Genomic DNA, 26,882 nt, shown 5'->3' with positions numbered 1-26,882 from the left:
CAGAGAGTATTTCCCCACGCAGAACTTGTCCTAAAGAAGGACCAGCAGCAAGACAGGACCATAACATGTAGTTTTAACCAGCTGTACTTGTTGTTTTAGCTATCATCATTTCACCTCATATGAATTGAAGTATTTGTGGATCACACTGTGCGATGTGTGAGATCACATGCATCAGATTTCCTGGCAACATCCTGCTAGCTTTTCTACCTGGAGACTTGCTAGGTTCATTTTTATTGGTAGAACAGGCAGAAAGCCACAAGTGCAAGCAGAGACGCTAGGTAACCCATAATTGCTTCCCCTCTCTGTTCTCCGCTTCTACCTTCTCCTCCCTGAGTGATCTTGGAGGATCTTTATGCAGAAGATGTGTTGATCTACACACCCTGGCTTAGGAGTCTTGAGACAAAGGCCAGTTGGTGGCCATCACATTGACTTAATTCCCATACTTTTACTGTGGGACACAGATTCCAGACACACAGCCTCGTGGGTTGTGTGGGTGTCTAGCAAGTACAGGAGTTGTTGCTGATAATCACATTTCTTTGTTCTTGGGGCAAAAAAGGGACTTTTTGCCAATAAAGAAATATAACTTTTGCAAAACATAAGACTTAGGCGAGGTTTGTAGAGCCTTGTGCAATCTCTTTAGACCTGTGGTAGGATCAAGTCTTCAAAAATAGCATTTAGTGTGAGCCCATCCAAGGGAGAAAGAGAGATAAGTGGGTTTTGGGGCTGCTTTGGAAGCTGTATTAGAGTGAGACATGCAGACTATCCAGGCAAGTTAACAAACCCTTCTTGTCTTCCAGATGATACGAACGCTACTTTACAAAGCAATTTCATCTGGAGTGATGAAGAGTCACTTTCAGCCTTTGAAGATGAGGAGACTTTTCCTGAAAAGACTTGTCGAAAGAAGAAAAACTTCCTTGACTTCAAGAGGTAAATGCCTGTCCCCTTTTAGGTTCAGAATCTTCAGCTTGTTGTGTCTTTGGAAAGAGATTATGCTGCTTGTGTCTTCTCTCAAGAGAAACTTGAAACAGAGCAAATTAACATTTATGTCTTTAATCATCACTATGTGTTTTAAACTTGCTATTTTCTAATTTTGTTCCAGAAATGCTTCTCACCAGGCAACGTGTCACAGGCTAAGGCTCTTGCTCTCTGGAGAGCCAGACCGTGGGCAAAGCTCCCACTTGGCCCCCGCAGTCATACACGCCCTGGAAAAGTTTCCAGTTTATACCCTGGACCTGCCAGTTCTGTTTGCTAGTGCCTCATCACCAGAGGAAATATGTGCACAGGTATCTTTTTTTTTTTCCTTCTTTCTTTGATCTCATGAGATTCACTGTCTGTCTGTAAACTGCTCAAGTGAGGTAAGTGAAATTGTTAATGGAGGTGGTCTGCTTTTACTGTACTTTGCTACTATATTATAACATTTTGACCATTGATGAGAGATGGACACGTAAGCACAGATGTTCTATTGAGTCGTGCGGCTCTTTAGAAGTTAACTTACATGTAAGCAGTCTTGCAATCAGGCAGCAATCTGGATCTCTGTCTGTGTAGCTCTCTCAATTTTTGAGTCAAATCAGAAATTTTACTCTACTATTAATAAGTTTTGCATGGTGAGGTTTTTTTGTTTGTTTATTTGTTTATTGGTACGTTGCCTTTATGCACTTCTATTTTATTAGGCCAGTTTGATGTGTAGTTATTTATGAGCAGCCTGTGCTCCTGGTTCATTGCTCTTACCAAAGCTTTCATTTTACTAGTTTATCCGAGAAGCTCAGAGCAAGTATATCACCAAGTATAATTTATATTCCACGGATCGATGTATGGTGGGAAACAGCTGGCGTTGCGTTGAAAACTACTTTTACAACGTTATTAGAGAACATTCGAGCATTTGCTCCGGTTTTGTTGCTTGCAACAGCAAACGTATCGTACATGGATCTCCAAGATGAGGTATTTCTGTCAACACTTTTCCTAATTCTTCTATTCAGTTTAATTTTATGAATCTTTTAAGTATACAAATACTGTCCTCCCTCAAGCAAATGGATCCTTTTATTACGAGGGCACCCTTCTGAATCATGTAGATTTGCTTAGACACAAAACAGCGCTGAGAACGTTTGTCTCGGTTGTTTTGTGAGTCAAGGGACTCGCTTCCACTTCAGCAGGAAACTTCAAAGGTGGGGGATGTCATCACTCTGTCAGTGCATCGTGTGCTCGTCCATTCCCTGAGCTTAAATTCTAGAGCTTTTCCTCAAAGAAGATATTTTATTTGCCATCCTGACCTAAAGAAATCTAGCCTTTGATCACCAGGAAGATAACATTATTATTATTATTATTATTATTATTATTATTATTATTATTATTATTATTATTATTATTCAGATCATTATTAAGCTTAATTTAAAAAATCCTCTTTTTGATGTAGTGATCTTTTACCTGAAATGTCTTTCCTTCTCATGCCATAGATACAGGAGTTGTTTATTGAAGATTATGGAGAAGTTTTCGATATCCCATTGCCTGCTAAGGAAGAGAGAAGCAACTTTTTTGAGGACTTAATTTTAAGTCAAGCTGCTAAACCTCCTGCATCTAGAAGGAAAGCAGGTGGAATAAACTTTTCTGGTTCCCTTAAGCTCGGCAGGCCCTGGAAGTGCTGCCGGTGGCGCCGCCGCCTGAACCTCGGGAACCACCACAGGGAGAAACGCAAGGGGCAGAGGAGCAGGAGGAGGAGGCCCTTGGTGCACTTAGCGTTTTCTTAAGGGATGTTACTCTCAGACTTGCTACTGACGGACGTTTCAAGGCCTTCACAAACCCTGTTGATGCAGATGAGGTAAACTGCTCTGGGTCTGTAATACTGTACTGTCTGGGTGTAGTTTTAAGTGCCCAGTGTTGGTGCGCTCTAGCGAAAGGCTTATCTTTAGCACTGCACTAAAAGGATTTCTTTTTGAGGAGCAAAAAGTGTTTTGTATTTTATTTTGCTGACTCCCTGAGGCTCTTCAGTGTCCTTTTTTTGAGTAGTCACTGGAAGCCCTGGTTTCCTCCTAGAAAGTCAGAGCAGCTACCACCAGAGTTTGCCTGGGGAAAGACTTTGATATGCAGGTATGCTACAACTCTGAAATAAACAGTCAGATTTCTTTGGGGCCGTTGGAATAAAGCCTAAAGTTATTGCTACGTGTTTGTTGGCTCTCAGTGGTCCCTCTGGGAACAGGAGAAGAGCAGATGTTTGAAAAAAAATTGAAGATTCCGCCTGCCATTTTGTCTCTGGCTCCCCACTACAGGATCAGCCATAAATGACATGTGGTTTCATCTTCCCCCAAAACTTCCAAGTCCCTCTTTTTCTCATTTAATTTACTGGCTGTGCTCCCATCTTAACAGACTTATACTTCAGAGTTAGTTGCAATTTTAATACAGCTGTGTATCAGCAAGGGCCCTGTTCCTCTGGGCATCCCTCGTCTTTCTCTTCCAGGCTCTTGACATGTGAATAGTCTAAACAAATAGAGGTGTCCTCACCTAAACTAGCCTTGAGGCTCCTCTCAAGCTCCCAGTAAGGACATAATTAGCTCTGCTCCAGGTATCTCCTCCTAAGGGAGATGCCTAGAGCAGCTGCTTCCAAAGGGCAATTCCGGCAGCGGATTTCCTGCTGCCCAGAGCAGAGCCTGGCTCGGGTGGCTCAATCCAGTGTATTTACTGCGATGTTCTGAAGCTGAAGGACGCAAATCCTGCTCTGCATGTCTGTTCCCTTCGCTGTCCCACACACACTCCCCAGCTTCCTGCTGCCTTTCTTCTCCCTTCCAGTGTGTCTCTTCAAAGCCCTTTGAAAGAGCCCTTCCTTTTTCAAGCAGCTAAGTGGTTAATTCCACTATCTGCTCATAATGTCACAAATATTCAGGGTTTGTAAGAAGTCATTTATTTGAATTTATAAAAATAATGTGGGTAGATACTGTGTAAGTCTAATAAAACCTCTGAACGCGTCTATTTAATTTGTAGGTACCTGATTATATCACAGTTATTAAACAGCCAATGGACCTTTCAACAATTCTCTCTAAAATTGACTTGCACCAATATATAACTGCAGGAGATTTTCTGAAAGATCTTGATCTAATCTGTAGCAGTGCCTTAGAATACAAGCCAGATAGAGAAGCTGGAGGTGAGGATAGCTCTTTATCCCTCATTTAGACAACCTTTAAAATGCATAGATTGAGAAGAGTTGTCTCTTTACAATGGCCTTGGGATTAGCTCCCTTGAAACATCCACAGAGAGCATTTCTTGCCACTTTAAAAATTGGTGTAGTGTTAAATTATTTAGAGATGAAATTATGTGCAATAGGTGCTAATGAAGATGTAGTGCCTCTGCCTTGATTATTAACTTTTATATTCTTCTGCCAAAATTATTCACTGAAATAGCTTTCAAAACCTCTTTGGGAAAAGAGTTCATCCTTTCCATATGATCCAAATCAAGGATTTCACTTAGCTAGTGGCAAACACTCAGTTCTGACTGTCAACTTTCAGATCGTGTCCTTAGAGACAAAGCTTGTGCTCTGAGAGATGTTGCCCATGCCATAGTGAAGGAAGAAATGGATAAAGACTTGGAACAACTTTGTGAAGAAATGAAAGAGTCTCGTGAGAAAAGAGGTATGTATTCCAACCCTAGGGATTTGAAGACTTGCCTCAGTATTTGTAAGTAGAAACGTGAGACCAACTTTTTTGCTGTCTGTTCTTCATTGCAAGGCTGCAGCTCTTCACAGGATGTGCCATCTCACTACGAGGTGATGCCACAGCAGCCCTCTGTTTCTGGATGTAATAAACAAGATAACAAGTGTAACGAAAGAATAGAGATGCCAGTGATGCCTGGAGCCTGCCCTACACCACTGCCTAATGGCAAGTTGCTTTTTCTTTTTAGAATTTTTTTTTCTTTTTTTCTCCCCACCAACAGGCTTTCTGGGTGTTACTGCTAATGCCATTGATATCCTTCTTGTGACAAGGTTTTTGCCAGTGGAAACTTTGCCAAGGATTTCACACGTCTGTTTTGTGCAATATTCTGTAAATAGAAAGAAGGGTGGGGTTTTTTGTTTTCCTTTGTGGAAGGCATAAGGACGAAGACTGTTTTAAACAGGTTATCTGAATCATAAAACTTTACTGAGAATTTTCTTTATCCTTCAGTTACTTTCTTGAAATGGTCTCTTTTTAACTCTTCCCAGCATTCACTCTGCTTTTGATCTTTACTGGTTTTATAAGAGATTTGAAGAAGAGCTTTTCTCCAAAGGCTTTTTTGCTATTCATCTCTATTAGTTCATGTAATGAGACAGTAAGCAACTTTACCCAATAGGCAGACAATAGGACTGCAAAGCAAGGCTAAAGTAGGAATTTTCTGCGCTTAAAAGCTTCAAATCTAGTTTAAAGTCTTGAATAAATTTAAAAATCTAACAGCAAATGGACCGCATGAACTTGCAACCTTTTCTTTAGACCTACATGTGTAGTGAGATTTGTCAGTACTTTCAGTTCTTTGATTGTTTTACTTGACATACATACGAGGAAGATAAGAAGAGCAAATTTTAAAGGAGGAGCTTCTTTGCTTATATTTTGGGTTGTTTTTCCTAATATCTTATTGCAGTTCCGTCCAAAAGAAAACGCAAAAGGAAGAATTGCACTTCCAGTGGTGAAACAAAGAGGAGAAAGATTTTGCAGTGGAGTAAAGTGAATAGAAGTGGAGAAGACCAAGAGGAAGTAGAGAGGGAGGGAGAAGAGTTCCTGGAAAACGGTGCTTCTAGCATGCAGCAGACTGAAGGTGAGTTCATAGGAGGTTCTCGTGTGGAAGAAAGCCACAATAGTCTTCCACGACGACAGACAAATGTCTATGAAAATAAACATGAAACAGAAAACAAGAGATTTTTCCTCTGTGACTAAATCTGGCTCTGAAAAGAGCCCAGTTTTCTCACAATTCAGGGCAAAGAAATTGAAATGAGACTTTGGATTCCCAAAATACAGCAAGTTTCCAAGAGGGTGATTCTAAAGGTAAGCGAAAGGTCCAGCAGACCAGGTAGCTCCATTTTGTTGTTGAGGGGTTTACATTAGCCTCCTTTAATTTCATTCTATTATTTCTTTACAAATCACTGCACTGTGTTGCTTCCGTTAAGATTCTGTCCCTCTGATTATGCAACCAAACTAATTTTCTTAAGCTGCTGCTCTTCTGATTCTGAAATCAGTTTTGTAATTCTATCTCCTCGCAAACCAACAATCATTTGCTTTCTTTTATGGCACGTGCATCTTTCTGATAAGGAGCAGCTTGGGATAAAGAGCTGTAACTCGGCCTGTGTAGACTTAGTCACGATGTGGCAGAGATGACTCACATCCTAATGCTTGCTTCAAATGGGAGATGGGTTTTCTTAACATTCAACTTCCTTAAGTAGGCACTGCTGTAATGGCATTGTTTTGACTATTGCTTTTTTTCTCCTCTCAACCCTGGGCTTTTCACTCCCACTGCTTTTTGATCTTGGTTCCTATTTTCTATGGAGGAGAAAGTAGAAGGCAAGTATTTCTCAGTGAACAAATATCAGGGAACGGTAGAGAAAGATTGGATGCCACTTGTGGGATAGCTGATGGATAGCCATGTTCTAGAAAAAGAGAAATCATGACTTAAGAAAGTGTTTTCATCCCAGAGACTTACATGCGTCATGAGAGTCTGGCCGGACGTCATGAGAGTCCGGTGGGAATTCCTGAATTACCTAGAAAAAATATACGCTCTCCTCAGCCAGTGCATTTACAAGCACCAGAATTACTATGACAGAACTAAACTCATTATGGTAAATTTTATATATGTTTTCTAGTGGTTATATATAGTATTCTGTCATGGTTACACAGTCTGCATGCCCTCTGGATATCATGCTTATTTCATATTCATTGCTTTAGTGCTTAGCTGTCATGTTATAAGACTTACCCATTTCAATTTGGAAGACATTTACCCACATTGCAAAGCCATTGTTATATTTGGCATAACTCTTTTCAGTTTCAGCAGGAAAAAGAGATTGGACTTGAAGACAACGGTTCCACCCACCCAGCTCCTTCAAAGCAATTAACCTTGGAGACTGTGGATAGCTGTTCTTGCTATCCACAAGTGTATCCAAGGTGTAGGGGGACCGTGAAAGGAGGGTGCTCTTCTCAGTCTGTTACTTCCTCTTTCTCCCCCTCCTACAAGGAGGCAAACATTTGCAGATGTCTTCAGGAGGCATCCACCACCCAAGCCGGGCAATCCCAGTGTTGATTTGGTTTAGATATGCTGGAAATGGAGTGTTCGGGTCCAAAGAAGCCATGAGCCCACTCGTCCCTGAGGCACTTGTGTGTGAGAATAGATGAAATTCTTGGTCCCTCTGCAGTTTACCTTGAAAAGAAGGAGCCTCTTTGCTTAGGCACTGGTATCTCCATCTCTTCCCTCACATCTGATTGAGAGGTAGAAGGGATGCTCTGTTCTCACAGTGCAAAAATGGGGATATTTTGGATTCAGGGAGGTCACGCCTGACAGACGTTCCCTTCTCACCTGGTATAATGCCACGTACTAGCTTGAGAAGGGAAAATATTGATGTTATCCCAGCACTTGTGGGCTTCTGGAACTTAACGTTGGAATGCTCAAATTAAATGTGCCTGGATTTCTTTGTTTCCTCCCTTTTTCTTTAGCTCTAAGTACAGTTCTCTCTTCTTCTGAGTGCACTGGGCAAGTAGCAAAGGTAAATTAATTATGGAGCATCCAGCAAGTAACTTTCTCAGCTTTTAGCTGTGGTTGCTCAGGGAGGATCTCTTCCGAACTGTTTTAACAACTGTTGCTCCAGGCTCTGTATCCTCTACTGTTTTGCACACATAGGGATGTCTCTGAAGCTACAGAGAATAGAGAAGCATTGTGATGCTTTTAGCATATGATATAGCTAAATATCACCAACAGGGGAATGTATTTACAGATGCTTTAACTTTGTGTGAAGAAAGAAACTGTCAGGTTCTTAAACTATTATTTGTGCTTATTGATAATTTGTCTTTATTATCAGGAAATGAAGAAAATCATTAGGAACTTCTACTGTGCTTCATAATGTGATCTTCAGAACACTTCACGTATACTTTTATTTAAAATAAAATTTGATTCACCTGCAGCCCTCATGGGTTGACTCCTGCTCCCCAAAGGCTTCACCGCTGGCAGTACGGGCAAGCTGCCACCACGTCTCTAGCCGCCACTAGTGGGATCCCGCGATGCTTTGCTGACGCTTTTGCTCCTGTATGTAGGTACTCGTGCACCTCTCGGGCACGTGCAGCAGTCCAAAATTTCAATTGCATTCACTTGTTAGCTGTGTATAGTTCAGTAAAGAGTACTTCCAGATATATTACATACATACAGATATGGATGTATAAGGCATATATGTATATAAAATATATATAAAACAAATTAAGATATATTTTATAGCTGTATTATAAATATTACATATTTAATATGTATTTTATATATTTATATCTATTAAAATAAGTCTTAAGATATGTTTTATACATCCATATTTATAAAACAAATACATATTTTTTTATTGTTTGATTTGTATTGTTTTAAAATAGGTTTTTATTAAGTGAAACAGCATTTGAGTTTGTTTTAATTGTAGAATAATTTCAGCAGTAAAAATCTTCCTTGTTCCTGGTATATTAAGTAGATCATGGGAAAGTTTACCTCCTTCTTGGTTTATCAGTTATATAACTGAGGCAAACAAGAAAAATGCATAGGGAAAAAAACAGGAAGCTCTCATCTTGCCCTGGCTTGATCTCCAACTTAGCTGGCTGCTGCCATCAATTGACAAGACTGGTCTGTATGGATCTTAGAGAATAGGATGGTTTTCCTTTTTTTAAAATAAATAAATAAATAAATGAAACCAAACAACAGAAGACAACAAACTGTGCAGTAGGGGTGAAGCTGAGAAATTACGAGAATGATGCCTGAAAGTAGCTTCTGAGAAGCCCGAGAGAGTACACACTGAACACGTCCAGTTTTGCTTCCCTCGTCGTTTGCTTTTTCTGTGTCCTCATGTTTCTCGTCTAGTTGGGCTCTGCAGGCTACATTGCTGGGATGCTAAATGGCTCACAAGAGCAAGCAAGCGTTGGCTCTGCTTCCCAGGCCGAGCTAAGGAGCTTCTCCCACCCCTGAGACACGAGGCCTCACCTGCAGAGTGTACAAATTCACTTCTTAACCATTACTAGAGCTACTTGTCTCATATCTTCTGGGTAAATCAGGGCAAAGCATGTGCCAGGTAAGCTCTGTGTTTTATATCTGAGTTGTTTTCTTGGATGGGTTACAGATGCAGGCTTTGTCCAGGCTTCACTTAAGCGTGGAAAATAAAATGTCCAGATTTCTAAAGTGGATGCCTGTAAGTTAAGTGAAGGCAATTCTTGTCTATTAGTGCTTTGTGTGAAAGCCACGGGCCTGCACATGCTTGCACCACTGGGCACCAGGAAGGTTTCCTTGCATCTCCAGGGAGAGGAGAGGGAAAAAATTATAGAAGCAAAAATCTGTTTCTTAGCCCTTGAAGATGGTGTTGAAATCCTGACATCTTAAATGCACCTTTCACCAGGGAGTCGCTGTTGGTTCATTCTGTGGTAACAGGGAACCTTCTTACACTGAAAAAGAAGGGACAGGGCGGGAAAGGCAGACCCAGAAACAATCTTCTGGTAAAGCTTTTGCACTTCAAACTTTTGGTTCAACTTTTTTTGTACTGCTGCTCTCAGCAGGAAACTGTTGCTATGGTGTTTTAGAAGTGTATGTGTATAAATGGGCAAATAGCGGTGGTCTTCCCTCATGTGATGCTATGGGGGTGATCCTTCCTAAAAGTCACTCTTTGTTTCTTCCTACCTCTGCTGCTGTTCCCAGAGTTGGGTGTCTGACCTCAAAACCACATAACCCTGTTAAAAACAGCGAGGAGAAGCACATCACTGCAGGAAGAGCGCGGGGCAAGAGCTAAAACTAAACCCTAAACTAAATCCTAAAACTCACCCTGTGAGTGCGTATTGACGGAAGAGGTCCTCTCAGCTCTCAACAGGTATATGCAGAAATGTGTTTTGGATCTATATGGCTTTTCCCACCCTAAATCTTTAATTCTGGGCCAGTTCGTTAAAGGCTGTGGGTGGTGGGCCTGGGCCCTCCCAAACTCCCCTCCCTGCTGACAGACGCGGGGGAACTGCTGCAATCTCGGACTCGTGACGGGACAGCCATTTTTGAAAACGGAATTATATAAAAGCACAATAAAGAACATGTATCATGCTGCTATTGCACATGGCATGGGACATAACACCTAGCAATGCTCAATGTTCAACTGTGCAATCTTAATCATAGAATCATAGAATGCTTAGGGTTGGAAGGGACCTCTAGAGATCATCTAGTCCAATCCCCCTGCACACGCAGGGTCACCTAGAGCACGTGGCACAGGACTGCATCCAAGCGGGTTTTGAAGATCTCCAGAGAAGGAGACTCCACAACCTCTCTGGGCAGCCTGTTCCAGTGCTCTGTCACCCTCACTGTTAAGAAATTTCTCCTTAAATTCCTATGGAATTTTTGGTGTTTCAGTTTCCGGCCATTTCCTCTAGTCCTATCAGTGGCCACCACTGAAAAGAGACCATCACCGTCCTCCTCACTCGCTCCCTTGAGGTATTTATATACACTGATTAGATCCCCTCTCAGCCTTCTCTTCTCTGGGCTGAATAGGTCCAGCTCCCTCAGCCTCTCCTCATAGGGCAGATGTTCCAGGCCCCTCATCATCCTTGTGGCCCTGCGCTGGCCTCTCTCCAGCAGCTCCACATCCCTCTTGTCCTGTGGAGCCCAGAACTGGACACAATACTCCAGATGTGGCCTCACCAGGGCTGGGTAGAGGGGCAGGATCCCCTCCCTCGACCTGCTGGAGACGCTCTTCTTAATGCACCCCAGGATCCCATTGGCCTTCTTGGCCACAAGAGCACACTGCTGCCTCATGGTCAACTTGTCGTCCACCATGAAACCCAGGTCTTTCTCCGCAGAGCTGCTCTCCAGAAGGTTCGTCCCCAGCCTGTACTGGTGTCTGGGGTTATTCCTCCCCAGGTGCAGGACCTTGCACTTGGCCTTGTTGAATTGCATGAGGTTTTTTCACCGCGCAGTTGTCTAGTCTGTCCAGGTCCCTGTGGATGGCAGCGCAGCCCTCTGGGGTATCGGCTACTCCTCCCAGTTTCGTGTCATCAGCAAACTTGCTGAGGGAGCACTCCGTGCCTTCATCCAGGTCATTGATGAATAAATTGAACAGGACTGGACCAAGGACTGACCCCTGGGGCACCCCGCTAGCTACAGGCCTCCAACCAGACTCTGCACCGCTGATCACCACTCTCTGGGCCCTGCCATCCAGCCAGTTCCTAATCCACCTCACTGTCCACTCATCTATCCCACACTTCCGGAGCTTGCCCAGGAGGATGTTGTGAGGGACGGTGTCAAAAGCCTTGCTGAAGTCGAGATAAACGACATCCACCGCTCTCCCCTCGTCTATCCAGCCGGTCATTTCGTCATAGAAGGCTATCAGGTTAGTCAAGCAAGATTTCCCCTTGGTGAATCCATGCTGACTACTCTTGAGCACCTTCTTGTCCTCCATGTGCCTGGAGACAACGGCCAGTATGAGCCGTTCCATCACTTTTCCGGGGATGGAGGTGAGGCTGACCTTTGCATGTAAGTTTTAGTCGTCATGCCATCTTTATCTCTAGCATCTCTTTATCTCTAGCATCTCTTTATCTCTATCTTTATCTATTATCTTTATCTCTCTCTATTATTTATATCTCTAATATCTCTTTATTTAGCCACTTCCTAAGCTGATCTTAGGTCAAGACTGCCTGTGTGTAAATGGGAAGAGTCCTGCATTATAGCAAATCTACCCAATCCTGCTTTTTATGCTGGGGTCAGCGTTGTACTGCACAAAGCTTCCTTTTTTCAGGTGAAACTTCTAATTGTGAACAGAGTTGCTGCATTAAGAAAGAGGTATTTCTTACATTCTAGCTACTCTATGAACAGTTCTTCTAGCGCTATTTATTTTTCTTTCATATAGGGTTTTTTTAAAAAAATGAAATGCTTGATGTTATTAGCTGCCCTGTAGATAGGGGCCTTCAGTCGTTCATATGAAAAAGAGCCACAAGTTTTTAGTACGCACATCCTCTGCTACTTTCCATTTCACCCACAGCAGGTTCAAGCAAGAAGAACAAGAACAGGAGGAAGAAAGCAACTGCAAGATGGTAGAGGGAGTTCTGCTGGTAGAGTAGGCAGGGTTCATTCCAGGAAAAGAAAAGGAGAACCTGCAGGATTCTCTATCTCACCCACTAAGAGAGAGGGATACACTGCTGAGAATAGGAATATACAACCAGGGAGACCCTACTGGCAGGGAACTTGATTGTCAAATGAGAGGCTCTTGCAAAAAGGAGGAGCACTAGATGAAAGTATGTAGACAAATTGGCATAACTCAGTCCTCAGCGCTGCCCTCGCGTGCCCACAAATCAGCGCTGCTGCTCTGGCGCATCTAGAAAGCAGAACTGTGAGCGGAGGGGGCAGGAGCGCGGCCGCTCTGACAGCTCCTCGAGGGTGGCACACGGCATGGGAAGCTCCTGCAAACAGCAGGTTCAGAGCGGGAGGCAGCCTTGTTCTTGGAGCCGCCCTTGAAGATGCTGCCTGCATCAGCCCAGGTAGGACTGGGGGAAACAGCCATAGCAACATGAAAGCACAGGATCTCATTATTGAGACGCTACTGGCTGTTAGACTGCAGCCACTGTTCTCAAGAAACAGAAGCAGAGACCACAGCACAACCGCAGGCAGCAGCACCCGCGGGGCTGGAGAGCACGTGGGGCCCCGCGTGGGTCCCCGCGTGGGTCGGTACCGCAGAGCGGCCGGGAGGAGGCGGCGCGCATGCGCCCTGCGCTGTGCAGGCTCCCTGCTGCCCCCCGCGCTCAAGGAGCGAGACGGCCATGGGGGGTGCGCGCATGCGCCCTGCGCGCCGCCGGGCTCGCTGCTGCCCTCGCGTGCCGGGGCGGAGGGGCTGCAGGAGCGGGGGTGTGCGTGTGTGCAGCGCCTCGGGCGGCCCTGTGTGGCGCAGGGCGCATGCGCAGCGGCCGGCAGGTGTGCAGGTGTCCCTGGAGGGCTGCGCTCGGGCCCCGGGACGGGAGGAGGCGGAGGGAGGCCGGGGAGCAGTGAGAGCAGGGGCAGTGCTGGTGGAGGACGTGGCCGCAGGAATATATTCCCTGGAAAAGTGACTTTCATCGACATTTTCATTTCACATTCCCATGCCAAATGAAAGGGGTGGAAGCGTGTCTGAGGCGGATGTCATGTGTGAAGCGGATGGAGGCGTTTCTCCTGTTGCCATTGCCCTGTGTTCCGCGCGCCCGCATGCCCATACGGCGGGGACGTGGGGGCTGCTGCGCCCCGATGGTGAGGCATAGCGCCGCGCGGGCCGCAGCTCCTGGCTGCGCTGTGGGGGCTGCGGGCAGGGCGGCCCCCGGTGAGCGAGCAGGGCTGGGAGGGCCGGGCCACGGCCTGGCCACGACTCCTGGTTCCCGGGGCCGAGAGGCCAAGGAACAGGAACGTGCATGACGCGGCTGGGTTAGCGCCTGCGGTGCCTGGGGTGGGCTCGGGGGAGCGCAGCCCTGTGCCATGCAGGGGGGCGACTCTGGCGTGTGCTCGGCCTCCGGAGCGAGCTGAGGTCTGACGCAGCGAGACGGGCAGGCTTAGTGTTAAGAGCAGGAGAAAGCCTAGAGCTCTGTGGGGAGCGGTGCCAGAAAGGGCTGCCTGAGGAAACGCAGCGCGGTATCCAGCCTGGTCCTGGGACGCCCTTTAGCTTGGAGGCAGATCGGGGAGCGGTGGCCTCAGCCTCCGGAGCGAGCTGGGGTTTGGCGTTCGGGGCCACGTGGGTGATTGTCGCTCTTTTCTTCCGAGCCGCCTCTCGGCTCCCTCCATATGTGCAGGACGCAGCCTTTCCGTGATAACCCTGCTGCGCGGGCACCCATGGAGCGCACGAGCATCTAAGGGCCGAGCTGTCGGCAGCGCTAGTGCTGAGGAGTGTGCTCGGCCATAGGGCAGTGGCTGCAAAAGTGAGTTTGCTCTAGCAGAGAATGGGGCTTACACAGATCCGAGCAGCAGCTCCGGAGCCAAAAGGGCTGTTTGCCCAGTACTAACTGGGAAAAGCAGTAAGCACTTTAGTGTTGTAAGGCTTTTAGAGGGGAAATTGATTTTGGAAGGGAAATGATTTTGACAGAGAAAGAAACTAGGAGTGGGTGGGTAACTTTTTCAGAGGATAAAATATTTGGAGGGAAACCAAATCACAGGGAGACATTTGCGGAGGGAACATTTTTTGGAAGGAATATTTTTCAGGGAATTTTTAAAGGAGGAATGGGAAAATGGTTTGGGGGAAACTTTCTTGCAGGTTGTTGAGAGATAATTATTTCGGTGGGGGGAAGTTATTTGAGGGAAGAATTTTGGTGCAGTTTTTTTTTTTTTTATGAGAATTAGGTTTAAGAAAAAGCTCCTGATATTTGGGTATGTAAAGGCAATATAAATAATATAGACTCTATAAATAATATTTTGAAGGAAAGGTATTCTTTTGGAGATGGTGTTTTCTTTGGCTTTGTTTTGTATTCCCAACATCTAAAGTACGCTCCACTTAACTGAACGTAACAAAATAATTTTGGAGAAATATATAACTCTTCCTAAAAGTTGTTGCTATGTACTAGGCAAATATCTGAATTTGGGGATTTTGTTTCTTTCCCTTTGGCAACTCTGTTGTCAAAGAGAAGCCAATAACTACTGCTGTTCTTCTCCTGAGCCAGATAAAAATAAAAGCTTTCTCGTGGTTCTTTCTTGTAGTTGTAAGGTAGCATTATGTTCTTGCTGAAATGAGTGGAATTGTTGGAATGAGTGTCAAAGCAGTGAAATTAAGGAGGAGACCCCAAATGTGTGATCTCCTGAAATGAGGGCTGGGGAGCAGCATTGCTCTGGTGAGGCAGTAGATGGTATTTCCAACCTCTGGAGTTGGTGGAAACAGTTCCCTGTCCTTGTCCTTTGAATTACTGAATCCCATGTGTCAGAAATTCTAATGAAGAAAAAGGTAATGAAGACCTTTGAAGTTTGGCTGGCCTTCAGTGTTCTTTAAGTGTTTCCTTTAGTAGGTCCAGATACTATGAAAGAAAAAGCAGAAAATATACCAATGCTTCCTCTTGCAAAGCTGGCACAACTGCACCGTTTAAATAGCAATGTTGAGGGTGTTAGTAATCTTAGTGCCTTGAGTCATTTTGTTCGTCCGGCCTCGAGGAATTCTCTGTGCGTGGGCGAGCTCAGCTCAACACTTAGTGCCCAGTGTGGCCTGCAGCGGTGCCGGCAGGCTGGAGTTAACGCTCCGCTTCCCGCTGGGAGAGGCTGGTTTCAGAGCTGGTGTGTGAGCAGGGTGGGCAGAGCAGGGGGTCCGAGCGGTGCCCGCTTGTGGTTCTGGGATTCTTGGTGCCCGCCTGTGGTTATGGAGCTGCCCCTGCTGCTTCTTGGTGGCCATGGGCTCTTGCTTTTTCTCTTTGAGTAGAGGGTTATAAACTCCGTGTTTTCAGAGGAACAACTGGGGAACAACAACAACAAAAAAACCCTCTATGAAAAAATAAATACCGCTAGAAGAACTGTTCATAGAGTAGTTAGAATGCAAGAAATACCTCTTTCTTAATGCAGCCACTCTGTTTACAATTAGAAGTTTCACCTGAAAAAGGAAGCTTTGTGCAGTACAACACAGCATAAAAAGCAGGGTTGGGTGGCCTTAGGCCTAGATTTGCTATAATGCAGGACTCTGCCCTTTTATACATGGGCAGTCCTGACCTAAGATTAGCGTAGGAAGCAGAGCCAACGCTTGCTTGCTCTGGTGGGCCATTTAGCATCCCAGCAATGGAGCCTGCAGAGCCCAACTAGAGGAGAAACACAAGGGCACAGAAAAAGCAAACGAGGAGGGAAGCAAAACTGGACGTGTTCAGTGTGTACTCTCTCGGGCTTCTCAGAAGCTACTTTCAGGCATCATTCTCGTAATTTCTCAGCTTCACCCCTACTGCACAGTTTGTCTTTTGTATTTTTTAAAAAATGGAAAGCCATCCTATTCTCAAAGATCCATACAGACCCATCTTGTCAATCGAAGGCAGCAGCCAGCTAAGTTGGAGATCAAGCCAAGGCAAGATGAGAGCTTCCTGTTTTCTTCCCTATGCATTTTTCTTGTTTGCCTCAGTTATATAACTGATAAACCAAGAAGGAGGTAAACTTTCCCATGATCTACTTAATATACCAGGAACAAGGAAGATTTCTAATGCTGAAATTATTCTACAATTAAAACAGACAAACTCGAATGCTGTTTTACTTAAAATAGGTTTTTATTAAAACAATATTTTTTTATTGTTTGAAATGTATATTTGCTTTATAAATATGGAGGTGTAAAAGACATATCTTAAAACTTATTTTAATAGATATAAATATATAAAATACATATAAAATATGTAATATATATAATTATAGTACAACTATTAAATATATCTTATTTGTTTTATATATATTTTATATACGTATATGCCTTTATACACCCATATCTGTATGTATGTAATAAATATATTTACAAGTACTCTTTACTGAACCATACACAGCTAACAAGAGAATGCAATTAAAATTTTATTTTAAATAAAGTAGAAGTGAAGTGTTCTGAAGATCACATTATGAAGCACAGTAGAAGTTCCTAATGATTTTCTTCATTTCCTGATAATAAGGAAAAGACAAATTATCAATAAGCACAAATAATAGTTTAAGAACCTGATAGATTCTTTCTTCACACAAAGTTAAAGCATCTGTAAATACATTCCCCTGTTGGTGATATTTAGCTATATCATGTGCTAAAAGCATCACAATGCTTTTTTTTTAAAAGAAAAATGGAGGAAACAAAGAAATCCAGGCACATTTAATTTGAGCATTCCAACGTTAAGTTCCAGAAGCCCACAAGTGCTGGGATAACATCAATATTTTCCCTTCTCAAGCTAGTACGTGGCATTATACCAGGTGAGAAGGGAACGTCTGGCAGGTGTGACCTCCCTGAATCCAAAATATCCCCATTTGTGCACAGTGAGAACAGAGCGTCCGTTCTACCTCTCAATCAGATGTGAGGGAAGAGATGGAGATACCAGTGCCTAAGCAAAGAGGCTCCTTCTTTTCAAGGTAAACTGCAGAGGGACCAAGAATTTCATCTATTCTCACACACAAGCACCTCAGGGACGAGTGGGCTCATGGCTTCTTTGGACCCGAACACTCCATTTCCAGCATATCTAAACCAAATGAACACTGGGATTGCCCGGCTTGGGTGGTGGATGCCTCCTGAAGACATCTGCAAATGTTTGCCTGCTTGTAGGAGGGGGAGAAAGAGGAAGTAACAGACTGAGAAGAGCACCCTCCTTTCATGGTCCCCCTACACCTTGGATACACTTGTGGATAGCAAGAACAGCTATCCACAGTCTCCAAGGTTAATTGCTTTGAAGGAGCTGGGTGGGTGGAACCGTTGTCTTCAAGTCCAATCTCTTTTTCCTGCTGAAACTGAAAAGAGTTATGCCAAATATAACAATGGCTTTGCAATATGGGTATTTGTCTTCCAAATGGAAATGGGTAAGTCTTATAACATGACAGCTAAGCACTAAAGCAATGCATATGAAATAAGCATGATATCCAGAGGGCATGCAGACTGTGTAACCATGACAGAATACTATATATAACCATTAGAAAACATATATAAAATTTACCATATTGAGTTTAGATTTGTCATAATCGTTTCGGTGCTTGTAAATGCACTGGCTGAGGAGAGCATATATTTTTTTCTAGGTAAAAGATGTTGAAGGTCCTTGTCCTCTTAGTGACAGAATCCAGCAGATGCTGAAAACAAAATGGAGACAACACGAGTTGAAAATAGCACGAGACCTTCTGCAAAAGCTCTTGAAGGCTTCAGGAGCTAAACAGTCCCATTCACAGCACAACTGACTGCCAACACTGTCCAGGAGCTGTGCGTGGAGTGAGGCTGTCGGAGTGGACCCACACACAGCAACCAGGCAAGTGGAAATACTGCCCACAACTGCCCATCAAGCTCCGCTTCCCTCACAGCAGTGAGGGGAGAAAGTTCCCTACCTTGTTCTAAAGAAAACTGAAAACAGACATACCGCAAGCTTGCTGTAATCCACCACAACGGGGGGATCCGGCTCCTCAGGAATTCCCACCGGACTCTCATGACGTCCGACCAGACACTCTTGACGCATGTAAGTCTCTGGGATGAAAACACTTTCTTAAGTCATGATTTCTCTTTTTCCAGAACATGGCTATCCATCAGCTATCCCACAAGTGGCATCCAATCTTTCTCTACTGTTATTTGTTCACTGAGAAATACTTGCCTTCTACTTTCTCCTCCATAGCAAATAGGAACCAAGATCAAAAAGCAGTGGGAGTGAAAAGCCCAGGGTTGAGAGGAGAAAAAAGCAATAGTCAAAACGTTGCCATTACAGCAGTGCCTACTTAAGGAAGTTGAATGTTAAGAAAACCCATCTCCCATTTGAAGCAAGCATTAGGATGTGAGTCATCTCTGCCACATCGTGAGTAAGTCTACACAGGCCGAGTTACAGCTCCTTATCCCAAGCTGCTCGTTATCAGAAAGATGCACGTGCCATAAAAGAAAGCAAATGATTGTTGGTTTGCGAGGAGATAGAATTACAAAACTGATTTCAGAATCAGAAGAGCAGCAGCTTAAGAAAAATGACTTTGGTGGCATAATCAGAGGGACAGAATCTTAATGGAAGCAACACAGTGCAGTGATTTGTAAAGAAATAATAGAATGAAATTAAAGGAGGCTAATGTAAACCCCTCAACAACAAAATGGAGCTACCTGGTCTGCTGGACCTTTCGCTTACCTTTTGAATCACCCTCTTGGAAACTTGCTGTATTTTGGGAATCCAAAGTGTCATTTCAATTTCTTAGGCCTGAATTGGGAGAAAACTGGGCTCTTTTCTTTTCAGAGCCAGATTTAGTCACAGAGGAAAAATCTCTTGTTTTCTGTTTCATGTTTATTTTCATAGACATTTGTCTGTCGCCGTGGAAGACTATTGTGGCTTTCTTCCACACGAGAACCTCCTATGAACTCACCTTCAGTCTGGTGCATGCTAGAAGCACCGTTTTCCAGGAACTCTTCTCCCTCACTGTCTACTTCCTCTTGGTCTTCTCCACTTCTATTCACTTTACTCCACTGCAAAATCTTTCTCCTCTTTGTTTCACCACTGGAAGTGCAATTCTTCCTTTTGCGCTTTCTTTTGGATGGAACTGCAATGAGATATTAGAAAAAAACAACCCAAAATATAAGCAAAGAAGCTCCTCCTTTAAAATTTGCTCTTCTTATCTTCCTCGTATGTATGTCAAGTAAAACAATCAAAGAACTGAAAGTACTGACAAATCTCACTACACATGTAGGTCTAAAGAAAAGGTTGCAAGTTCATGCGGTCCATTTGCTGTTAGATTTTTAAATTTATTCAAGACTTTAAACTAGATTTGAAGCGCAGAAAAATTCCTACTTTAGCCTTGCTTTGCAGTCCTATTGTCTGCCTATTGGGTAAAGTTGCTTACTGTCTCATTACATGAACTAATAGAGATGAATAGCAAAAAAGCCTTTGGAGAAAAGCTCTTCTTCAAATCTCTTATAAAACCAGTAAAGATGAAAAGCAGAGTGAATGCTGGGAAGAGTTAAAAAGAGAGCATTTCAAGAAAGTAACTGAAGGATAAAGAAAATTCTCAGTAAAGTTTTATGATTCAGATAACCTGTTTAAAACTGTTTTTGTCCTTATGCCTTCCACAAAGGAAAACAAAAAAACCCACCCGTCTTTCTATTTACAGAATATTGCACAAAACAGATGGGTGAAATCCTTGGCAAAGTTTCCACCGGCAGAAACCTTGTCACAAGAAGGATATCAATGGCATTAGCAATATCACCCAGAAAGCCTGTTGGTGGGGAGAAAAAAAGAAAAAAAATCTAAAAAGAAAAAGCAACTTGCCATTAGGCAGTGGTGTAGGGCAGGCTCCAGGCATCACTGGCATCTCTATTCTTTCGTTACACTTGTTATCTTGTTTATTACATCCAGAAACAGAGGGTTGCTGTGGCATCACCTCGTAGTGAGATGGCACATCCTGTGAAGAGCTGCAGCCTTGCAATGAAGAACAGACAGCAAAAAAGTTGGTCTCACATTTCTACTTACAAATACTGAGGCAAGTCTTCAAATCCCGAGGGTTGGAATACATACCCCTTTTCTCACGAGACTCTTTCATTTCTTCACAAAGTTGTTCCAAGTCTTTATCCATTTCCTCCTTCACTTCATGGGCAGCATCTCGCAGGGCACAAGCTTTGTCTCTAATGAGACGATCTGAAAGTTGACAGTCAGAACTGAGTGTTTGCCACTAGCTAAGTGAAATCCTTGATTTGCATCATATGGAAAAGATGAACTCTTTTCCCAAAGAGGTTTTGCAACCTATTTCAGTGAATAGTTTTGGCAGAAGAACATAAAAGTTAATAATCAAGGCAGAGGCACTACATCTTCATTAGCACCTATTGCACATAATTTCATCTCTAAATAATTTAACACTACACCAGTTTTTAAAGTGGCAAGAAATGCTCTCTGTGGATGTTTCAAGGGAGCTAATCCCAAGGCCATTGTAAAGAGACAACTCTTCTCAATCTATGCATTTTAAATGTTGTCTAAATGAGGGATAAAGAGCTATCCTCACCTCCAGCTTCTCTATCTGGCTTGTATTCTAAGGCACTGCTACAGATTAGATCAATATCTTTCAGAAAATCTCCTGCAGTTATATATTGGTGCAAGTCAATTTTAGAGAGAATTGTTGAAAGGTCCATTGGCTGTTTAATAACTGTGATATAATCAGGTACCTACAAATTAAATAGACGCGTTCAGAGGTTTTATTAGACTTACACAGTATCTACCCACATTATTTTAATAAATTCAAATAATGACTTCTTAAAAACCCTGAATATTTGTGACATTATGAGCAGATAGTGGAATTAACCACTTAGCTGCTTGAAAAAGGAAGGGCTCTTTCAAAGGGCTTTGAAGAGACACACTGGAAGGGAGAAGAAAGGCAGCAGGAAGCTGGGGAGTGTGTGTGGGACAGCGAAGGGAACAGACATGCAGAGCAGGATTTGCTTCCTTCAGCTTCAGAACATCACAGTAAATACACTGGATTGAGCCACCCGAGCCAGGCTCTGCTCTGGGCTGCAGGAAATCCGCTGCCGGAATTGCCCTTTGGAAGCAGCTGCTCTAGGCATCTCCCTTAGGAGGAGATACCTGGAGCAGAGCTAATTATGTCCTTACTGGGAGCGTGAGAGGAGCCTCAAGGCTAGTTTAGGTGAGGACACCTCTATTTGTTTAGACTATTCACATGTCAAGAGCCTGGAAGGGAAAGATGAGGGATGCCCAGAGGAACAGGGCCCTTGCTGATACACAGCTGTATTAAAATTGCAACTAACTCTGAAGTATATGCCCCCATCTTAACAGGCTAATTCAGTAAATTAAATGAGAAAAAGAGGGACTTGGAAGTTTTGGGGGAAGATGAAACCACATGTCATTTATGGCTGATCCTGTACTGGGGAGCCAGAGACAAAATGGCAGGTGGAATCTTGAATTTTTTTTGCAAACATCTGCTCTTCTCCTGTTCCCAGAGGAACCACTGACAGCCAACAAACACGTGGCGAGAGCTTTAGGCTTTATTCCAACAGCCCCAAAGAAATCTGACTGTTTATTTCAGAGTTGTAGCATACCTACATATCAAAGTCTTTCCCCAGGCAAACTCTGGTGGTAGCTGCTCTGACTTTCTAGGAGGAAACCAGGGCTTCCAGTGACCACTCAAAAAAAGGACATGGAAGAGCCTCAGGGAGTCAGCAAAATAAAATACAAAACACTTTTTTCTCCTCCAAAAAGAAATCCTTTTAGTGCAGTGCTAAAGATAAGCCTTTCGCTAGAGCACACCAACACTGGGCACTTAAAACTACACCCAGACAGTACAGTATTACAGACCCAGAGCAGTTTACCTCATCTGCATCAACAGGGTTTGTGAAGGCCTTGAAACGTCCATCAGTAGCAAGTCTGAGAGTAACATCCCTTAAGAAAACGCTAAGTGCACCAAGGGACTCCTCCTCCTGCTCCTCTGCCCCTTGCGTTTCTCCCTGTGGTGGTTCCCGAGGTTCAGGCGGCGGCGTCACCGGCAGCACTTCCAGGGCCTGCCGAGCTTAAGGGAACCAGAAAAGTTTATTCCATCCGCAGCACTCAAATAGGAGCACACACAGAGTTACTGATAGGAAACCCACTACCAAAACAAATACTGTAAGGCTGTTAACATACAGTTAGCAAATTTTTATCTATAGAATAGGCTCACCTGCTTTCTTTCTAGATGCAGGAGGTTTAGCAGCTTCACTTAAAATTAAGTCCTCAAAAAAGTTGCTTCTCTCTTCCTTAGTAGGCAATGGGACATCAAAAGCTTTTCCATAATCTTCAATAAACAACTCCTGTATCTATGGCATGAGAAGGAAAGACATTTCAGGTACGAGATCACTACGTCAAAAAGAGGATTTTTTTAAATTGAGCTTAGTAATGATCTGAATAATAATAATAATAATAATAATAATAATAATAATAATAATAATAATAATAATAATAATGTTATCTTCCTGGTGATCAAAGGCTAGATTTCTTTAGGTCAGGATGGCAAATAAAATATCTTCTCTGAGGAAAAGCTCTAGAATTTAAGCTCAGGGAATGGACGAGCACACGATGCACTGACAGAGTGATGACATCCCCCACCTTTGAGGTTTCTTGCTGAAGTAGAAGAGAGTCCCTTGACTCACAAAACAACCGAGACAAACGTTCTCAGCGCTGTTTTGTGTCTAAGCAAATCTACATGATTCAGAAGGGTGCCCTCGTAATAAAAGGATCCATTTTCTTGAGGGAGGACAGTATTTGTATACTTAAAAGATTCATAAAATTAAACTGAATAGAAGAATTAGGAAAAGTGTTGACAGAAATACCTCATCTTGGAGATCCATGTACGATACGTTTGCTGTTGCAAGCAACAAATCCGGAGCAAATGCTGGAATGTTCTCTAATAACGTTGTAAAAGTAGTTTTCAATGCAACGCCAGCTGTTTCCCACCATACATCGATCCGTGGAATATAAATTATACTTGGTGCTGTGCTCTGAGCTTCTCGGATAAACTAGTAAAATGAAAGCTTTGGTAAGAGCAATGAACCAGGAGCACAGGCTGCTCATAAATAACTACGCATCAAACTGGCCTAATAAAATAGAAGTGCATACAGGCGAAGTACAAAAAACAAAAACAACCAACCAAAAAAAAATCCCAAAAAAAACAAAAAGCCCCACACACCTCACCATGCAAAACTTATTAATAGTAGAGTAAAATTTCTGATTTGACTCAAAAATTGAGAGAGCTACACAGACAGAGATCCAGATTGCTGCCTGATTGCAAGACTGCGTACATGTAAGTTAACTTCTAAAGAGCCGCACGACTCAATAGAACATCTGTGCTTACGTGTCCATCTCTCATCAAAGGACAAAATGTTATAATATAGTAGCAAAGTACAGTAAAAGCAGACCACCTCCATTAACAATTTCACTTACCTCACTTGAGCAGTTTACAGACAGACAGTGAATCTCATGAGATTAAAGAAAGAAGGAAAAAAAAAAAAAGATACCTGTGCACATATTTCCTCTGGTGATGAGGCACTAGCAAGCAGAACTGGCAGGTCCAGGGTATAAACTGGAAACTTTTCCAGGGCGTGTATGACTGCGGGGGCCAAGTGGGAGCTTTGCCCACGGTCTGGCTCTCCAGAGAGCAAGAGCCTTGGCCTGTGACACGTTGCCTAGTGAGAAGCATTTCTGGAACAAAATTAGAAAATAGCAAGTTTAAAACACATAGTGATGAATAAAGACATAAATGTTAATTTGCTCTGTTTCAAGTTTCTCTTGAGAGAAGACACAAGCAGCATAATCTCTTTCCAAAGACACAGCAAGCTGAAGATTCTGAACCTAAAAGGGGACAGGCATTTACCTCTTGAAGTCAAGGAAGTTCTTCTTCTTTCGACAAGTCTTTTCAGGAAAAGTCTCCTCATCTTCAAAGGCTGAAAGTGACTCTTCATCACTCCAGATGAAATCGCTTTGTAAAGTAGCGTTCATATCATCTGGAAGACAAGAAGGGTTTGTTAACTTGCCTGGATAGTCTGCATGTCTCACTCTAATACAGCTTCCAAAGCAGCCCCAAAACCCACTGATCTTCTCTTTCTCCCTTGGATGGGCTCACACTAAATGCTATTTTTGAAGACTTGATCCTACCACAGGTCTAAAGAGATTGCACACGGCTCTACAAACCTCGCCTAAGTCTTATGTTTTGCAAAAGTTATATTTCTTTATTGGCAAAAAGTCCCTTTTTTGCCCCAAGAACAAAGAAATGTGATTATCAGCAACAACTCCTGTACTTGCTAGACACCCACACAACCCACAAGGCTGTGTGTCTGGAATCTGTGTCCCACAGTAAAAGTATGGGAATTAAGTGAATGTGATGGCCACCAACTGGCCTTTGTCTCAAGACTCCTAAGCCAGGGTGTGTAGATCAACACATCTTCTGCATAAAGATCCTCCAAGATCACTCAGGGAGGAGAAGGTAGAAGCGGAGAACAGAGAGGGGAAATAATTATGGATCACCTAGCATCTCTGCTTGCATTTATTGTGGCTTTCTGCCTGTTCTACCAATAAAAATGAACCTAGCAAGTCTCCAGGTAGAAAAGCCAGCAGGATGTTGCCAGGAAATCTGATGCATGTGATCTCACACATCGCCCAGTGTGATCCACAAATACTTCAATTCATATGAGGTGAAATGATGATAGCTAAAACAACAAGTAGTTTTAACCAGCTGTACATGTTATGGTCCTGCCTTGCTGCTGGTCCTTCTTTAGGACAAGTTCTGCGTGGGGAAATACTCTCTGCAGGACTCGTAAAGTTCTCTGAAAAGTCTTATTAAGCAGTGGTTTAAAAATGGGTGATAATGCCTGTCCGGGCAAAGCCGCAGACCTCTGTGAAACTGGTACAATTCTTTCCATAGCCATGAAAAAATCTTTTGCTGTTATTTTAATTGAAGAGACATCTAGCTGCAGTTTCTCAGGGGTTCTGTATATCTGAGGGTAGCGGCGTCGCAAAGCACGGAGGGCGGCTTCAGGACATGCGGACTTGATATCAGCACCACAGTATCCTAATAAAACAGAACATCAAATGGAGCATTATGTCAGGCTGTGGCAACACAGAAAGGTCAAGGTGCCAAAGTGCAACACGCGAAGACTTTGCATGCAGGTTAAAACAGTCTAATAGGAAATGTGAAAAGTGTTGCTGCACTCCAGAGGTTTTGTTAGCCACCCTGCGCGCTTACAAACCAGCCAGACTTTTCTCCTGAACCTTCTAAGCAAAACTTTTCTCCCGAGGAAGTTGCCCCAAAAGCCACTCGCTGTTTGGAGAGACAGAAAGTAAAGCAATAAGTGGATGGAAGTGTCTCACTCTGGTGGCTTTGAGGACACGCAGCTGGCTCCCTGGCTAGTTGTGCAGCGAGGTGCAAGAGCCTGGTTCCCCCCTGCCGTGCGCCACGAGCTGAAACTCCTGCAGACTCAGTCACATGCAGGAACTCGCTTCATTTTTGAACTTACCAGCAGCTTTTTCAGCCAGCTCATCAAGGAACGTGTCACGTGGTTTAGGGGTCCAGTTTCGTGTGTGAATCTTGAAAATCTCTTTTCTAGCCTAGAAACAAAATGCTTGCATTATAGCTTGTCTTGAGTCAAAAGGCAGAGGCAGAACCCCTAGTATTAATAGATTAAGGCAAGTGATACTCCCTTTTTAAAGCACCACAAACCAGGTCTTCTATCATGCCAAGGCCTTTGCTTACATTTTGAACCTGTGTATACTCAAGATTTTATACATTTTAAATAAATTATTTTTACTACTAAAAAAAAAAAAAAACTCAACAATGCCCAAATGTTTGAAGCATAGAAAAAAATATATTAATGCCTCAGTGTAATATCCTCCCCTAGACAGCTGAATTAGAGTTTTGTAAAGGTGTGTTACCTTGGAGGCTGAATTTTGAATTTCTCTTCCGGATAAAGCAGCAGAAAAATCACCATCTCTTTTAACATTGCAATGTGCTCAGAAAGACCACCCACACCAAACTGGACCTAAAGATCAAGTCAACAGAATAAGTTTACACCTTAAAGTAAGCTGCAGCCTACAGAAGGTTCCATCAGAAACCCTGGAAAAATCCCTCTAACACAACGAGTTAAAATCACTTACGGCCCTGTCCATTTGCATGGCACTGGCATCAGCCAGACTTGCTCTTATGCTTGTTCGAGCCTCGTGAACCCCCTTTCAGTCGTCTTTCCAAACGTTAATGGGAAGACACTTGACTGCAATTAAAAAGAAAGTCTCCTTCTAACTGAAGGGAAAGCTGGAAGACTTTTATTTTTAAGCGTTGGAAAGCAAATGTGTGTAACAAAAGACAGGCATTTCAGAAACATCTGCCTGAAAACATATTTGCTAAATACTTAATACAACAAATGATATTAAAACATATTAAGTAGCAAAAATGCTTTTTCTGTATTTTTAACTTCATGCTAGAGTGGGTTTCGTTCTAAATAAGCTAAAGAAGCAGGCCCCAAAAAATCCCCATGGCAGCTGGCCATTATTATCATTATTATTATTTATTTCTTTTTCTAATTATTTCTTTTTAATTTTTATTATTTTTGTTCTTCTTTCAGG

The 26,882-nt window shown here is 43.2% G+C and overlaps 1 pseudogene; it reads right to left on the bottom strand.

Moving 5' to 3' along the window:
- Positions 1–18,987: 18,987 nt before the first annotated feature.
- On the bottom strand, positions 18,988–26,435 carry LOC148594382 (ATPase family AAA domain-containing protein 2-like; annotated as a pseudogene).
- Between the last annotated feature and the right edge of the window lie 447 nt (positions 26,436–26,882).

Source organism: Tinamus guttatus, unplaced genomic scaffold (genome assembly GCF_059628265.1).
Source record: "Tinamus guttatus ecotype Peru unplaced genomic scaffold, ASM5962826v1 Tinamus_guttatus_pri_ptg000248l, whole genome shotgun sequence".
Lineage (NCBI taxonomy): Eukaryota > Metazoa > Chordata > Aves > Tinamiformes > Tinamidae > Tinamus > Tinamus guttatus.
This window is presented reverse-complemented; position numbering and strand designations above follow the sequence as displayed.